This window comes from Culex pipiens, chromosome 2, assembly GCF_016801865.2.
Source record: "Culex pipiens pallens isolate TS chromosome 2, TS_CPP_V2, whole genome shotgun sequence".
Lineage (NCBI taxonomy): Eukaryota > Metazoa > Arthropoda > Insecta > Diptera > Culicidae > Culex > Culex pipiens.
This window is the reverse complement of record NC_068938.1, coordinates 49,600,197-49,619,331: the sequence shown is the minus strand read 5'-3', so window position 1 is coordinate 49,619,331 and position 19,135 is coordinate 49,600,197. Positions and strand designations below refer to the sequence as shown.

General features: G+C 36.1%; 1 protein-coding gene across 1 annotated transcript in view; it reads left to right on the top strand.

The window, feature by feature from the left end:
* LOC120416000 (uncharacterized) overlaps window positions 1-19,135 on the top strand; it is a 164,610-nt gene that overhangs the window by 14,119 nt on the left and 131,356 nt on the right. The gene's annotated exons all lie outside the window — the stretch shown is intronic.

Here is a 19,135-nt window from a genome sequence, read left to right as displayed (position 1 = left end):
TGAGTTTGCGAACAAAGTACCAGATTTTATGTGTTTTTCTTAAAGTACACATAAAACTAAACTTAAAAATGCAACAAAGTCAAAATCGTCCAAAACTGACATGGGACAATTATGCGTAGAACGGCAGTAAAGGTAGTATTCGATACAATAGTCCTTGTAATCAGGATTCCGTGTCTTAATACTCAAACAGAAAAAAAGGTAGTATTTTATGTAATTTAAAACACAATTTGACATTTTTTAAGGTTGATGCCAGTAAACGCTTCGATTTCATCAAGGTATGATAGATTTGGGCTCTCTGAACACTCTTCAATCTACAGAATTGAATTTTAGTCAATTTACAACGAGAATATAAAATTTTAAATATATTTTTTTTAAAGTTGTCTAATGTAACGTTTAAAATTAGATTGCAGTTCAGACTCTATTGACAAAAGCCACGATAATCCGAAATTCGATTAATCGTTCGTTTTCTTATTTTTGATTGTCGGGATTTAAATATGACCACACGGAGAAAAAATAGTTCCCATAATCGTGAACAAGCGTTCATGAAAATGGGAACCTCGAACAAAGTGTTCAAATCCCATGGTACGATTTTGAAAAACGTACCATGAAATTTGAACACTTTGTTCGTGGTTCCCATTTTCATGAACGCTTGTTCACGATTTTGGGAACTCTTTTTTCTCCGTGCACTAATTAAGTTTAAAACTACTCTGAAGTGATTCAGAATTTTTAAATCCAAAATGGCGGTGATGAAATATTGAAAGTGCATTTTTTAATTTAATAGGCAATAAACCATTCAAATACGACTAAAAAAGGATCGCAGAATTAAAATTGATATTATTGTGGATTTAGCTCGTAGCTGGATTTTCTGGCATCTTCTCACGGTCATTGGAAACGGTCGTGGATAGACCTATGGGTTCCCAGTTGGAGTGAAAAAGTTCAATTTATAGAAAAATTATGGATTAAAATTTTGGTTTTTTAGCACTTCTCTGACATCAGGAATAATTGTTTGAACATGCTCGCAACTTTTTTATTCGGTCGGAAAAATATTATTTTTCTTGAAAAAACTTTCATTTTTAATCTCATGATCACCCCTAATTCTGGCTCGATGCCGCCATCATGCGACCGCGTGCTCCGTTTGTTTGTCAACAAAGCTGCAGCTGGATGGAATGACGAAGTGAGGGGGGGAGAGATTTTGACATTTTTATGCCCGCGTCTGGCCCGCCGCCTATTTTGTCAGTCGTTGAGCCGACGCTTGTTTCCAACTACCGAGTCCAGCTAGGAACTGATCGTACAATAAAAATAAGAAAATAAAAAATACGTTGTTTTTGTTTATGATTAGATTATCCGAAGTCCCATACAAACCTTCGGAAAATCGAACTTCGGATAATCGAGTCTGGACTCGATCAAGTCACTATCAAACCAACCGTTTGGCGGTAATTGTAAGCTCTTTGTACACAGTAAAAAAATCATGGTAATATTACATCTGATGCAATGTCACTTTTTCAGTCTAAATTGAGGTAAAATTATATCATAAAAGATGTAATATTGAACCTTTCAAAATTATACCTTCCAAATTTACACAATTTTTTACTGTGATAACTTAAAAGTGACCCCGCTCGTTTGACAACAAATGGTGTCAAATTATCGGGGTTTCAGTGTATTAACATCAACCATTTTGATTTTAAAACTAAATTCAATTCAACTATGCACAGTAAAAAAATGTGTAACTTTGGGAGGTGTAATTTTGGACGGTTGAATATCACATCTTTTATTATGTAATTTTACCTCAATTTAGACGGAAAATGTGACATTACAACAGAAGAGTGGTAAAATTACACATTTTCATTTTGCCTCTGAAAATGTGTAATTTTTTTCACATTTTTTCTGACATAATAGATTCACCCCTTCCCTGATGAAATATTACCATGATTATTTTTACTGTGTGCTTCTAAGCCCGCATCTATACCCCTTGAATCTCCTCGATGGCATTGACCCAGCCAGCCCAGCATCCGATATCCCACAGCATCTTGGCATGCATGAAATCGATCTCGGCGATCCACCAGATCGAATCTGTCCGTCGTCGTTGTTCGGTACAAACATGGAGGGCTGCGTGCACGCTGTCACACGGATGATTAGATCGCGGTGCTGTCCACCCGTTGACAAACTTGGGCATCCTTCAATCGTAGAGTACGGTTCTGCGTGTTCAACGCACAAGGTCTCCAATTTCCCCGCGGTGTTCTTCGCCGGACCCTTCGTCCAATGACAGTCGTTTTCTTCATCTTTCAACTTGTAAGCTGCGGGTTTTGCCCTTGTTTGATTGCGCTGGTACATTGTTTGTCTCGAATCTCTATGTGATGCGATATCTCCAAACCGAGCAGGGCTTCCGTTGACGATCGAGACCGCAGGTCGTCAGCAGCTCCAAATGGTTGCGTGGCCACGCGTGCCTCTGCTGCGGCATTGCGTGTTTCCGAGACTCCGTAGATGGTCGTCCCGCGTCGTCATCGAACCTGAAAGCTGAGTTAACAGATTTATTGCAGCGGATCCTCTCTCTGCCTCAACGTAGCTGCGGATCGCGATCGCGCGCGTTTAGAACAAAAACCGCTGATCTGGTTGATCGGGGCTGGGAAACCACAAACATTTCATTGATTTATTTTTTCGATCAGTATAAATTGATGTCAAGCGTTTCGTGTTACTCAATATCTTCGGGGTCGGCCTTTCACAGTCGGTCGAGTCGATCGACTGGGCAAATAGGATAGAGAATCGCTGGTATGCAGCTCTAGGAGTGCAAAGTGGCCGAGCCGCGAGTGGTATTCGGATCTGGTGTTCCAGACTCCGGGGAAACTGGATTTGGTGGCGACGCTGCGGTTTTGGGACAGGGGTTCCAAGATCTGTTTGGATCTAAAACGTCACTAAAGTAACAATGCTGACACATTTATTATAATACTCATTTCAGTGTTGAATAGTTCAAATTTGAAGTACTTGTTTAGAAAAGTAATACTTTTCGACACTGTTTTGGATTTTGAGTTGACCAAACTGAACCCCTGCAAATCACCACACACACGTCTCCGCTTTTTGCTCTGCTTAGACACAGTTAATGAGCCTGAAACGCATCGCGGTCGGCCTCGAGGACCCAGCTTCGCCACCGCGAACTGCCGTTACCGGGCTCTGCGGTTTTGAGCCCGACCTGTCCAAAAACATTATAAAAAGCTGTTCGATGTCGCTAATAAAAATTTCCACCGTTTTTTTTCTCCTTCTCTCCCCCAGGTAAACTAATGAACTTGATTGAATGTTTTTTCTGGTGCCCCAAACTTTGAGCGTAAGTAGGTCTAATTATTCGTCCAACTATTGCATCACAGTGGCTTACATTGTTTCAATGAGTTCGCAAAAAACTAAAACAAAAACAATCAAAACGTTATGACGGTCATCCACATTACGCCTAACGAGCAGATCGCACTATTTGCTGCGCAAATGACACGCAGTTAGTTAAAACTTTTCACAAAGAACCTCGATGACTTTGGTGTTAATTAAATCTCCGCAGGCCGATCTTGGCGTTTTAGATGCTTTTATGCTCGAATTTTCTCACATTGCGTTGCGTGATGACCTGACGGTGACGGTATACGCCACAAAGGTCAGTTGCGTATCCAAACATGGCCCTATTTTGCGCGCATGGGAATGTTTGCAACGGTTTTTGGGTTTTGTAAGGGACTTCCGCCCCTATGCATTCAGTAACTCAGAAATTGAAATTTATTGATTTTAGGTCCCTTTGCCTTTACATGGTTCTGCAGATTGTTGCCCTCATCTCTAGTCGGCAAACATTAAATTGCTACCGTAACAAACATCCTTTTCATTTGTGCAGTTCCTCTCTCATTTCCGTTAGATTGTTTTTCAATTGAGCACAGCTCAATTGTCTAGACCGGAAAAGACTGAAATGTCAACTAGGGGGGGTGACTGTTTTCTGCTTTTTGAATATCGAAGTCAATAAAAGTCGGTTCTTCATAAATAAACCTTTTCAATAATGCATCATAGCTGCTCACTCCTCTTTCTATTCATAATAAGTTACATTCTTAAAATGCATTTAAGGCTACTTATGTAATGTTTAAATTAAATATTCAGTTTTTGAAAGCCAAAAAGGTAAATTCTAATTTTCGATGAAAATACGTTTCCAACCAAAACATGAGATGAAATGAAGTTAAACATAAAATTTATATATAAGTTTAACAAGGTTGTTAATCGATAGAATTATCGTCGATAATATTATCGTCTAACGTTATTGCGATAATTCTATCGGCGATAATCTTATTGCTGATAACGAACGATAACTAATTTTTAAAATCTTTCTTAAATTGACTTAATTCATCAATGGGTAATTCTCTACCAACTCACACGAAATCGGGAAAAGTTGCCCCGACCCCTCTTTGATTTGCGTGAAACTTTGTCCTTAGGGGTAACTTTTGTCCCTGATCACGAATCCGAGGTCCGTTTTTTGATATCTCGTGACGGAGGGGCGGTACGACCCCTTCCATTTTTGAACATGCGAAAAAAGAGGTGTTTTTCAATAATTTGCAGCCTGAAACGGTGATGAGATAGAAATTTGGTGTCAAAGAGACTTTTGTGTAAAATTAGACGCCCGTTTTGATGGCGTACTCAGAATTCCGAAAAAACGTATTTTTCATCGAAAAAAACACTAAAAAAGTTTCAAAAATTCTCCCATTTTCCGTTACTCGACTGTAAAAAATTTTGGAACATGTCATTTTATGGGAAATTTAATGTACTTTTCGAATCTACATTGTCCCAGAAGGGTCATTTTTTCATTTAGAACAAAATTTTTCATTTTAAAATTTCGTGTTTTTTCTAACTTTGCAGGGTTATTTTTTAGAGTGTAACAATATTCTACAAAGTTGTAGAGCAGACAATTACAAAAATTTTGATATGTAAACATAAGGGGTTTGCTTATAAACATCACGAGTTATCGCGATTTTACGAAAAAAAGTTTTGAAAAAGTTACTTTTTGCGTTTCTCTTTGTTTCGTCGTCCGTGTCTGTCGCGGGTGACCATGAATGGCCATGATCGATGACGACCAACTTTTTCAAAACTTTTTTTCGTAAAATCGCGATAACTCGTGATGTTTATAAGCAAACCCCTTATGTCTATATATCAAAATTTTTGTAATTGTCTGCTCTACAACTTTGTAGAATATTGTTACACTCTAAAAAATAACCCTGCAAAGTTAGAAAAAACACGAAATTTTAAAATGAAAAATTTTGTTCTAAATGAAAAAATGACCCTTCTGGGACAATGTAGATTCGAAAAGTACATTAAATTTCCCATAAAATGACATGTTCCAAAATTTTTTACAGTCAAGTAACGGAAAATGGGAGAATTTTTGAAACTTTTTTAGTGTTTTTTTCGATGAAAAATACGTTTTTTCGGAATTCTGAGTACGCCATCAAAACGGGCGTCTAATTTTACACAAAAGTCCCTTTGACACCAAATTTCTATCTCATCACCGTTTCAGGCTGCAAATTATTGAAAAACACCTCTTTTTTCGCATGTTCAAAAATGGAAGGGGTCGTACCGCCCCTCCGTCACGAGATATCAAAAAACGGACCTCGGATTCGTGATCAGGGACAAAAGTTACCCCTTAGGACAAAGTTTCACGCAAATCGAAGAGGGGTCGGGGCAACTGCTGTGTGAGTTGGCGGAGAATTACCCCAATATCATGTAAGTTTCAAAGCATAAATCCTAAAATTTTCACAAAATACCGTATTTTTTGAAAGTATTAAAAATTTTATAATTTGCAATATGGGTATCGAATGATTCGAAATTTGCATGCATTTTCACTATTTTAGAGTTTTTTTGAATGAAATACTCAAATTTTCACAAAATTCCGTATTTTCTCGAAAATACTAATTTTTTTTATAATTCGCAATATGTGTATCAAACGATTCGAAATTTTGCATATACTTCAACTGTTTTAGAGTATTTTGAATGAAACACTCAAGTTTTCACAAAATACCGTATTTTCTCGAAAAAACTCAAATTTTTATAATTCACAATATGGGTATCAAACGACTCGAAATTTTGCAAGCATTTTCACTGTTTTAGAGTTTTTTGTATGAAATACTCAACTTTTCACAAAATACTGTATTTTCTCGAAAATACTAAAAAAAATATAATTCGCAATATGGGTACGTATCAATTGGTTCGACACTTTGCATGTATTTTCACTGTTTTAGAGTATTTTGAATGAAGTATTAATATTTTCACAAAATACCATTTTTTCTCGAAAATACCTTGGACTACTAAAAAAAATTCTAATTCGCAATATGGATATCAAACGATTCGAAATTTTGCATGTATTTTAACTGTTTTAGAGTATTTTGAATGAAATACAAAAAAATTCCACAAGATACCGTGTTTTTTCGAAATACTCAATTTTTTTTTAATTCGCTATTGGGGCATCAAACGATTCGAAATAATGAAATACTCAACTTTTCACAAAATATTGTATTTTCTCGAAAATACTAAAACTTTTATAATTTGCAATATGGGTATCAAACGATACGAAATTTTGCATGTAATTTAACTGTTTTAGAATTTTCTAAATGGAATACTCAAATTTTCACAAAATACCGTTTTTTAAAAGTAATCAAATTTTTATGATTTGCAATATGGATTTTAAACGAAGCGAAATTTTACCTGCTTTTTCATTCAAAGAACTCTAAAACAGTTAAAATACATGCAAAAAGTTAAACTTCTTTTTTTTTGTAATTTTTTTGTTCTACGTCGTCAAACACGTTGTAATAACTGAGGCAAACAACATGATTCACGAAAATACAAAAAAAAAAAATATAATTCGCAATATGGGTATGTATCAATCGATTCAAAATTTAGCATGTATTTAACTGTTTTAGAGTATTTTGAATTAAATACTAAAATTTTCACAAAATATTTTCTCGAAAATACTCAATTTTTTTTTTCTAATTCGAAATATGGGTATCAAACGATTCGAAATTTTGTATGTTTTTTAACTGAAATACTTTTTTCACAAAATACCGTATTTTCTCGAAAATACTCAAATTTTTAAAATTCGCTGTATGGGTATCAAACGATTCGAAATTTTGCCTTCATTTTCACTGTTTTAGAGTTTTTTTTTAAATGAAATACTCAACTTTTCACAAAATATTATATTTTCTCGGAAATACTAAAAAAATTATAATTTGCAATATGGGTATCAAACGATACGAAATTTTGTATGCAATTTTACTGTTTTAGAATTTTCTGAATGGAATACTAAAATTTTCACGAAATACCGTTTTTTAAAAGTAATCAAATTTTCATGATTTGCAATATGGATATCAAACGAAGCGAAATTTTACCTGCTTTTTCATTCAAATAACTCTAAAACAGCTAAAATAAATGCAAAAAGTTAAACTTCTTTTTTTTGTTATTTTTTGTTCTACATCGTCAAACACGTGGTAATAACTGAGGCAAATAACATGATCACGTTTTTTACCATATCTTTAAGAAATAAAACCAAAATCTTGCATCCAAAGCCATGCATCGTGAAATTAAAATATTACCTTCAAAACTGATGATGGGTTTTTCCTGTATATTTACCAAATAACACAACTCAACATTTTTGAAGTTAATGTCAGTAAAAGCTTCAGTTTCGTTAAGATATGGTAGATTTGGGATGCCTGAACATGCTCCAATCAACAGAACTGAACTATAGTGGATTTCCTGCCAATTAATAAAATTGTAAATTTTGGTACAAATTCAATGAATTTATCTTAAACAACGCACTCTCGCTAGAGAGCCTGGAGCTTTAAGCTTAAGCTCTAGGCTCTCTAACTCTCGCTTATCTATGAGGGTAGCAAAAATAAGAGCGTGCGCATAGTTGCTTAAGACAATTCCATAGCATTTATACCCAAATTTACAATTTTATCTATTGGCAGAAAACCCACTAAAATTCAATTCTGTCGATTAGAGTGTGTTCATTGAGCCCAATTTTATCATACCTTTTCGAAACTGAAGCGTTTACTGACATCAACTTCAAAAATGTCGAGTTGTGTTATCAACGATATTTTTTAATTTATGTTAAAAAGCTCTGTTTATGGTTTTTAAATATTTTTTGTTATTTATTCGCTTAAAATGAATGTAACGAGTAGCTCGCTCATTTAGCAACACTGGCCCCGACATGGAAGTCAATCAACTTGACACAGAATTGCCAAGTGTGAATCATCGCTATGTTTTTGCAGTTTGTCAACCTCTCTATCCGGTAGTCGTATCTAAACAAGCACATATGCTGTACCTCTCCAGTGGCATAGCGCAAGCTCGAGCTAAAAATAGTTTGCATCATCATCTTCTGCTCAGCTCAGCTCTCTTCGGAAGATCTTTGAACTGTATCTGTCGAAGAGTGACTCCGAACTCTGCATATCACGCTGATCAGCAGAGGGGAAGCAGGGGGAGGGAAAACTTTTCACTCACCTTTTGTTTCCTCTTTGGTTTCGAGTTGCATGTTTTTCTTCAACACTTACTTTAAGTAAGCACAAAAAAAAACGAGAGCCGGACAGGCCAAGCCGCCTGACTGACGGACTCTGATGTTTGAACAGTTCTTTCCCCCGGAGCTCGGAGCTACAGTTCTAACGTTCGAGAAAGAGGCCCAATTTTCGAAATTAGTTTCCGGCCTCGCCGCAGTGAAGGTAATCTTGCTGTCATTCGATATGTTCGGTGTGGTGATTCGGGAAGAAGAGAGGAGCCTTACGAAAAAAAAAATATTAGCCAAAATTGGTGTGGCTTGGTTTTGAGGAGGTCGGCGGCGTCTGTTTCTAACGGGGGTTGCACGATGTAATTGAATGAAGTGTGTTTTTTTCGCTGGTTCTACTTTTCTCGGGAGTGCCAATTGTGGTTTTGCGGCGAAACGATAAGAAAAAGTGGCGTTTAGAATGATTAAAGGCTAATTTGGCGAGAATAAAACGGTTGCCCGCCCAACGTTCTCAGAAAAGTGTGAGAATTTATAGAAGTTATTAGCTTGTTTCATTGATTGTTTATGGAAAAATATCTCTGATGACTTTTTGAGTTGCAACAAATATTTTTTTTGACAATAAATCATTAAAAATATCATCAAATTTTGATCTTTGTGACTTTGTTCGTTGTCTTCTTCAAATCACCATTCAAAATGTAATGACAAAGATGGAAACATCTTAAATTGCACGCTATTATGCAGACACAACAGAAACAAATGATGATAATTTCAGGAAAAAAATGAAGATGCGTCTCTCAAAAAAGCCCTAGCAGGGCTAGTGTTATGCAACATCTTCAATTGCACCAAATTTCCTTTCTTTTTTTTCCTGCAGCAACACCCCAAAAAGCATAAGCAAATTTCATGGAAGCCTCCATTGACACACCAAATGAAAATGGCCCAAAATTGCTCCCCTCCACACCCTCGCTAATGTGCGACAACACCTTAGAAGTGCGTCATGGGAACCAATTGCACATAACTTGAGAGCTTTTTATAAATGGGAGGGGAAGGAAGAAAAGGTGCTTATAAACGCGGAAAACCATCCGATCCCGATAACCATCATCCTAGACATTGTGTTCTTTTTTCGGACAACACCTCGAACAAAATGGGTAGTGCTTTCTTGACTCACTGGCGTTTTTCAAGAATTGCATTTATCTGATTTTTTTTATATTTTCTGTCTTCTTTTTTTTATTTAAAAAAGAATGTGTGATTTTTTTGTATTTTGACGTTGTATATAAAATTTTAAATTACTTGAAATTTAACTTTTGAAAAATAATTGTTCACAATTGATTGAATAGACAGATTATATATTTTCAAGAAATTTGAAAAACGATTTTTTTTGTACTTTGCTGAAACTTTGTTTCTAGTATTTCAGAAAAAATGTGTAATTTTTCCACTTAAAATGTGTAAATCTCGGATTAGTTTTCAAAAAGCCGTAAGAGCCATTGGTAAACAAAGTCCTTTTTGCATCGGTATTCGACCTACTTACGAAAAACCAATATCAAAAATGCTTGAGATTGTTCATCTACACGTCCTTCAAGTGCCCCATACTTAAAATAAATGAAATTTTGTTTCATTTTCGAGAAAAACGAAAATTAGTGTCAGAGGTCGAGGTGGCTCTTACGGCTTTTTGAAGACTCACCCGAGAAATTTACCAGCAGTTCCATATGAAAGTCAAAGAAAAAAAAAAAGTGCTTCGATTTGACTCAAAATTTTCTGGGGGTTCCGCGGCGCTTCGAAAAACCCGGATTTTATTTTCAAAAAATCATATCTCTGAATCCCGTTAATGAACCTCGCCCAATTTTCAATATGTTATGTAAAATTGTCCGACGAATCCGTTAAAATATTTTCAGATGTAGGATCTTTGGTCCAAACACCGTTAAAACGTCATTGATGTTTTCATAAGACTTTTTCAAATGTTTGGCTAGATTTTTGAAACTTAACATTGTTTTTTTTCTTGGAAGTCAAACTTATCATCTTTCATTTACGCCCAAGACAGCTAAAATCGGTTGAAATGGAGCGAAGTTATGATTTTTTGAAAAAAGAGGTTTTTGTAAAAATCGACGAAAATGGCCATTTTTCGGACCACCCTAACACGGCGTCGGCCACCCTAAGCGCCAAACAAAAAAATACAATAAAATACCGATTTTCAACAATCTTATTGAAATTTTAATTACTTTTCGAGTAAAAATATTCTGAAAATTAAATAAAAAAAACAGCGTCACCATCTGAAACGTTCTCTAAGAAATGTTTATGACCATTTTGAACACAGACAAAAATTAAGGGAAAGTGGGGCAAGTGTTACAAGCTAAGGAAATGCTCGTTATAACCCATTTAAAACGTTAAAAAATCTGTCGGATTTATTGGAATCATCTTATTCCAGGTCTTGACTGAGACTTTGATAGAACAAGTTTAAAAAAAATTATGTTTTTTAATGTAAAAAATTGATTTTATTTTTTTTTATTTTCCGCACGTTCTACTCAAATAGTGGGGCAAGACGAACAACCCGTTGGGGCAAGAGGAACAATGCATGAAAAAACATGCTAATTTACTAACAATTGAACTGTTATCACTTAGATACATCAGATTAGGATGTATTTGAAACGTTTCTTTAATTTTTAGTTTAAAAAATAATATTTGACCGTTTTTACAAAAAAAAAATATTTCTTAGATGATAAATAGTAAATTTTCATGATATTATTATATCGTGTATCGACAATTTTTTAACCAATTGATTATCAGTTTTTAAGAACTTTTATGTATTTTTTTCACAATAAAATATGTTGCTGCAGCAATTTGTATTTTTTTTCCATACTAAAAATCCATATGGTACACTTGCCTCAACTAAACAAGATTTTTTAAAAACTCTCTACAAAAATAACCAAAACATAAATCATAATAATTTATAATACGTGCAAGTCTTAAAACGAACCCTAAGCCTTATTTTGTACTTTCCAAATATTATAAGGAAACAAAGGTTTTGAAATATACTTCATTCAATATTATGCCCCGTGGCGTTTACGTCGTTTTGGTGGTTATGTGGTAGTAGAATCAGCTAATTGCATTGCTGGCAACAATTCCTCATACTGGAAATAATCAAAATTGTAAAAATTACGGCCTTACTAGCGATTGTTCCTCTTGCCCCATATGGTCGTCTTGCCCCACCTTCCCCTATATTAGTTTTGAACGTCTAAAATTTGAAGGTGTAATATTACTTTTTTATTATTATTTTTATGAAATATTCCGATATTTTCGATTTACAGAAAAGGTCAAGTTTGGCCATGACTTCCACAGATCATTAGGCATCTTTTTTACTATTATCTTTTTTGATGCTGAAGGAAAAAAACAAATAATGAAAAAAGTCACCCGTTGCATTTAAAAAAATTTCATGAGTTTTTGGTATGATTTGATGTTCTTGAATGTTTTCAATCTAGTTTTATGGAAATTTTCAGATCTTTTTGATTTTTTTGAGAAGTCGATAAGCGCATTTGTATACAAATAGTCATTTTTATAATTTTAATAATTTTCTCACTTTTTGTAAAATTTGTTAAAAAAGACGACATTAACTTCGAATTATTAACAAAATTTACATCTTTTTACGAAGAATTGAATAAAAAATCGTCAAAATTAATTTTCAACCTATTTCAGATCTTCAGAAAACATTGGAAAATATAACTCTTAAAATTTAAGAAAATTTCGAGTATGGAAGCTTGACTTGTTTTACAAGAAGTTTTTAAATAAGTATTTTTTCTTTAATATTTAAAAAAAAATATCATTTTCGGAAGCTAGTAAAGAACATTTTAGCAAAAACTCCTTAAAATATGATGCCTTTGGGAATGTTTTTTTTTTTATTTAATTAAGATCTTAGTTCCGAGAATTGGTAAGAATTGGATAGTTATTGCGTCAAAACCGGGTCCGGTGGTGTAGTGGTTAGCGTGGTAGCTTCTCACCCCAGTAAGGCCTGGGTTCAATCCCAAACGGACCCGGTGGCATTTTTCGCGATAAGATTTGCCTGATCACGCCTTCTATCGGATGGGGAAGTAAAATGTCGGTCCATTTGCATGCATTTACATAACCTTCGGACGCCTAGAAATGAGCAGAAACTTGCAACAGAGACCACAAAAGACCCGGGGGTCGTTAAAGTGGATTGCTTTGCTTTTTTTTTGCGTCATAAATTGCTTAAATACGATTTGAACAAGGAAAAAATAAAATTATTAAAAAAATGGACATTAGAAGGTTAAAGCTTAAAGATAGTCAAGTAGGTATAATAGAAAAACTTAAGAAATCTAAATTTCAAATTTCAAGCCCATTTTTTCAAAATGTTGAGGCTTAAACTATCACAAAACTTTCTACATTATTACATACATGCTTTTACCGAAAATTTGATTAAAATCCAAAAAAAGTTATAAATTTTTTATAGTTCACAATCAATTGTACAAGTTTTTCAATAAATATTTAAATTCTCAGCAATATTTTTAGTTTGCCCTCGATTTCTTGAAAATATTTGTTGAAGGAGGGAGGGGACAAAAAATTTTAATAACACTTGCAATATTAAATTAAAACTAATAGTTGATAACATGGTTCTCATAGTTTAAAACAGTTTAAAATAATGTTTTCTGAAATAATGAGTTTTCTTATTTCAGTCCAGGTGTAGGAGTCGTCTCCCTGGGTCCTGCCTCGGTGGAGTCGCTGGTAGGCAGTTGGACTCACAATCCAAAGGTCAACAGTTCGAATCCCGGGGTAGATGGAAGCTAAGGTGTAAAAAGAGGTTTGCAATTGCCTCAACAATCAAGCCTTCGGACACCTAGTTTCGAGTAGGAATCTCGCAATCGAGAACGCCAAGGCAATGCTGTAGAGCGAATAATTTGATTTTGATTTTTTTATGTCAAAATGATGTTGATATGTGCATTTATTTGATACCTTTTAAAACTTTTAAGCATATACAAAGTTTTTTGTTCACACCTTGTGCAAAACTGATTATTCTGTAAACATTCTGATGTATCGTTTGTTTACAGATCACGCATTTATATTGTTTTGTTGGAATAAGTGTGTGAAAGCAAGTAAATTCTCCTCATAAACTCAAATATACTTATCTGAGGTACAATTCAATTTTATTCTAAATTTTCAATTTTTACTGCTTATTACTGAATTCTGAGAATCCTCAAGAAATAATAGAAATAAAAATCCCAAGAGCCTAAAAATATCATTGTACTAGGACAAGTAAGTACGACAGTGTCAAACAAAACCATCTTTTTGGGCAAATCTTCATCAAATGACCATTTCCAGACGATGATGGCCCGTAATCTGCGCGGAAGGCGACGATAATCTCCCACAAATCAACGCCTGGACCACAGCGCGAGTGAGAAAAGTGTACTCTACTTTTAGGAATTGTTTCTGCCTGCCTTTTTTTTCTTCGCTTGGTCAGATCCAACCGCGCGCGCCTAGATGATGATGAAGATTGGTGGCAATAATGGCGACGGTTATGGACCGTGAACGAGAGACTCCCGGCGCGCGCGTTCTTCGCGGCTGGTTCATATCGAGAGCAATAATTCAACCGTCGATTAGCTATGATGGTCATGGTGGTGGTGCTCGGTGGCTTCCTCCTCCGAAGGGGCCTCTCTAATGGAACCGAGAGGCATTGGCTAGAATTTGGAGAACGTTTCGTTCTGAGAGACATCAGCATGCTATTACAAGTAAACGAACGATGAATCAGCGAGTCATCGACGGGGAGAAACCGTTGCTTTTTTGGTGGCCAGTGTGTCCCACGAAGTAGTTGCGGTGATTGATCCCGTCTAGACCTGGAATGCAACCGGGTTCCCGGACCGAAAAATGAGCGAAGAGGAGAACCATTGAAATTCACATTAGATGATAGAAAATCAGTCATCTGTAAGAAATGTGGTACCTCATGGAACCCAAAGGTGGTAATGAGATGTCGGAAGATTCGTCTTCACTTGGAGTATGGTCCCAAGGTCCCGTACACTGTGGTCCATTAGCGACTCAGCAAAAACGACGACGAAGATCACAATGTTAGGTGAAAAGCTGGTAATTTATGCATGGCTAGATTGTGGAGAAATTACAAAATGGGTTTCTTTTGGCTTCGGTAAGCTCATTATCGACTTTCTGGACTATAGGTGTGAGGAAATTGCCGGGATGTATAAAAATAGAAAGAATTCCAACATCGGAAGCTTGGGATAGAACGCTATTAATGTCATGTCATAGTCAAGGTTAATGCAAATCATCGAACCAGTGACGTTATGTTGAAAAATCATTAAATCCAGTCCAGCAGACTCCAACCAAAAGGGGAGAATAAAATCAATAATGTTCAATTAAGATGAATCCCTCTGATGTTAATGAAACTGCATGTGGTTATTCCGGATTCAATTTTTCCATCATCATGTCCTCTTTGTGTATGAGGTGATGGAAGCCAGAGTGCTGATTATCATGAAAGGGGTTCGAATAAATTGACTAGCCGATGCAGTCCGAGCTCAGAGTTGCCATCATTACCAGGATGCAATTCATGCATTTCATTCAGCTGCATAAAAATAGCTTCTGACATTGTATCATAACTAATTCGAAACTGTCAAAGCAATCAATACCACGCCCTCAACGATGTCACGCATCGTTAAGATACCTCAAACATCTTCATCTCGTTCTCAGCTTTCAACTCACATTCGGAATCCCACGGCCATGGTTCATTTCCACCCTCCGTAATTATCCGATTGATCGTCGAAAATCGAATCACGTGGCGCGCTAATTCGGCGATGATTGCCCAACGACAAGCGTGCTTTTCCGCTGAAAAGAACTTAATAGGATTCCCGCGAAAGTCTTTCATCTGGGGGCTCGGATTGACGATCGCAGATGAATGGATCCAGTGCGAAAGTCCGAAAATGCTCGAAATTGGACGAGACGACGGAAATTATAGGTCCACGAAGAGTGAGCCAATGAGTTCGATCAATCCAATAGCCAAAGCCGGTAAGGCGAAATGCTAAGTCGTTCACGTGTAGTAGACAAAAGAGCTGGAAGTGATGACACCGTAATGGCACGTTTGGGCACGGGTGGTACCTGCGTATTAACCTTTGAATGATCGCCTGAAAATTTTGACTTTTTTGGTTAAGTATTTGAGCAAGGTTAAGGTTATTTGTTATTTCAAAACTCGGGAAAATATCACAAATCTTATCAAAAATAACGAATCTTCGAAATTCAAAAAGGTTTATTTCTGAAAAATAGGTGATTTTTGAAGGTATGTGAATAAATCTCGCCTACTTTTTCAAAACGTCCTATGTACATAGATCATTGTGATGGAAATTTGAAGATGATTTAAGCTGAAGGTAGAAATCTCAAGTGATTTTGAGTACAAGTTAATTCAAGGGAAAGCAAACGTACTTCACACTCCCACACTTTGGACAAATTTCTCCAGCCAACTTGGAATTATCAGCGAAATGACTAACTCTGGCGCTGATTCATAAGTACCCTACTTAAGTCGGAATTTGGGTTGCCTTGCTCTCGCGTATGCAAAGTATGTTGAAACAGCAAACAAAACTCATTCAACACCCAGAGCGATACTCGATGAGAAAGCTCCAAGTAATACCGCTCACAGCGGAGAGCGAAGATCTTCTTCACACTAAACGTTTCGGATAACATCTCAATTTCGCCCCCTTTAAAGCTTTTCCCAGCTCTAAACACAAACCGAACCACCCCGAAAAATCGTCTGTTTATCATTTCTGAGGTTGCACTTCCAGTACCTTAAGTGGTTTCATTAGGGGTCCGAAATTTGCCGCTCGATTCGAATCTCGGCGGCCTCGAAATTGAGGCAAAACCTTCCACGGCCATAAACCACTTGCCGACTGTGAAGACGTGGGTAAAAGCTGGCCAGGTTCGATAAAAGTTGAAAGCAAACTTGAAATCGATAGCTACTATTACTAGCTGGGAGCACGTGTGTGCGCTCATTAATTGATTGATCTTTTTTTCGATCGACAGCTGGCGCGAAAACAGGTGCCAATCGGATCTACACACTCCAAAGACCGATGATGACGGGGTGGGCCACCGTTTTTTTTTTCGTAGGCAAATCGGACGGACTGATTGATGTCCGGTGGTGGCGTTGAAATGGGTCAGGTTTGGTGACGCCTCGAAAGTGGTGCCTAATTTATAAGTTTATTATGGCTCCTGAAATGACAGTTGGAGGTCGTTGCGGTAATGAAAATGGAATGTTTTAAAATATACGTTTTTGCAATTCCGTCGCGAAACTACTTACTTTTCCTGTCATTCTTGAACGACGAAATAGCCTACTTTTATGTACCAAAAATAACAAAATCGAATAGCAACACTTTTCAAAATAAATGCTGAAAAGTTCTACTTTTCAGCACTGAAATGGGTACTGAAAAGTTGAGTTTTTAGCACTTGTTTCGAAAAGTAACACTTTTCAACATTTTTTTGATTTAAACGATTTATTGACAAAATACATGAAAATTCGACTTAAAATTTCACTCAATGGGTGTTTTTCGAAATTGCAAAAAATGTTGTATGGAACTCGTTGCAAAACTAGATTTTTTCAGCACTCGTCGTATTTATCCAACTCGGTGAACCTCGTTGGATAAATGTACGACTCGTGCTGAAAAAATCCTTTTTTTGCAACTTGTTGCATAAACTACTATTTGGGGAGTTGATGACCTACTCGAAAATCGAAAAAGCTTAACTTATAAAACTGATTTAGAATTATTTTTTAAGATTAAGGATTTAAAAAAAAATATGTCAAGAAATGACTAACCATCCTGATTTTGGCGTTGCTCAAATCGCTTGTTTAAAAAAAACTTAGTATTTTTGGCAGAATGATTTCAGATTGATGACACTGACAGAAAACAATTTCAAATGCAATAAATCATCCCCCTGATTAGTTATGCAAATAAGTTCGTCTATAAAATGAGTGAAAAGATTTCAACTTTTGGCTACATTTCAAATTGGTGTCAAGCTCGTCACTCTAATGATTCGCAAATATTATTCCCATTCATAGTCCACCCAAAGTTGCACAACTGTTTATAGTCTCCTAATGCAAAGCCCAACCACCCGGGTAATAAATTACTCGTCCAACATTTCGTAACACACACAAAATACCCACCCAATTTCTCGAGACAGTAAACCTCAAATCTGGGCGCAAATAGCCAAATTTTGCCAGCACACCTTTATTTCTTCAATTAATTAAGCCAAAATCAACCCGCTCCGGGTGCACGAACCCAATTTACGGTCTGTTTGTACCCGTCGAAAAAAAAAATGCAGTCCACTTTGGGTGGCCTTCCCATAGAAAATACATAAATTACCCAATTACCCATGGCTTATGTGTTTTTGACCACTGCTTTGGCGGTTGCACCCAGATTTGCATCAAACAACAGAGAAACACCCCTTAGAAGTTGAGTTGAAAAACTAGATGGTTTTTTGGTGAGTTTCGATTTCATGTTTGCGGCGGTGTTTTTGGGGGTGTAACTTCTGTTTTTGTTTTCGATGGTTGTCGAATTGCAGCAGTTGTACCCAATTACAGTGCGATCGCGTAACGGACAGTCAAAGAAGTGCACTGTTCGAAATTTAAACTGAAATGTCAAGTTGAAGTTTTCAAGTGAAATTTCAGTTCCAAATTTCTACTTTTTGCAGAACAGTAAACGAAAAAAATCTTTGAATAATTGGAACAATCTGAACGAGCTCTCGAACGATCCAATTTCTAATTCATTCTGCCTGTATACATGTGTGAATACGGTACGCCATGTAGATGAGCTTTCAAGAGCACTTCGGTTCAAGTGCACACACGCGCTTTCGGTACATTTCCACACGGGTAATAACAGGTAACAAGCAATTCTCTGTTTGAGGTTGTTGACAAATCACGTAAATTTGAAAAGGCTTCAACCCCTAAATCGAATGCTTTGCTATTTTTAATTTAAAAAATTATGATTTAGTAAATATTTAGAATACCTGGGTGTTGTTTTATACACCCAAAGGAAAAATATATATCAAAATCTGCAACAGTGGATTTGCCTCAGAAAATGTTACATTTTATAACAGTTTTTGCAGCGTGCTCATAGCTAATTTTTGCCCGCGTGTAAACATGTCAGCGATCTGCAGTTCTCACCAACACATATAATGCTGGCGCGTCCCTGAGCAACACTTCAGAGAGAAGAATATGTTGGTGCTCTGTCCCTCACAATTCATCAAGCGTCCATGACGCGGTGGTAGCGTGTCGGATCAACAACCATGAAGTATGTTGTTCAATCCTCGTTCTGTTAAGATTTTTTGGGCAAATGTTTGCTTTATAATAATGAACATCAATTTTTGGGCGCGCAAAAAGTTGTGAACTTTTTCTTTAAAAAATATGTTTCCGAACACAAAAAAATGAGTTTCTTTGTATATATCAATGAAATAAACAGTTGATAACAGATGTGTTAACGTATATTCAACAATTTTTATTGATTTTTGACAGACTTTCTTGCCAAATAGTTCGAATTACAACTTTTTCTAAATTTACAGTTTTCCCATAGAAAAATCAAACAAATATTGGAAAGTTGTACACCAAATTGTTGGAAATAATTTATCAAATCCGCATTCGGCATAAGTTTTTTTTTTTAATGTTGA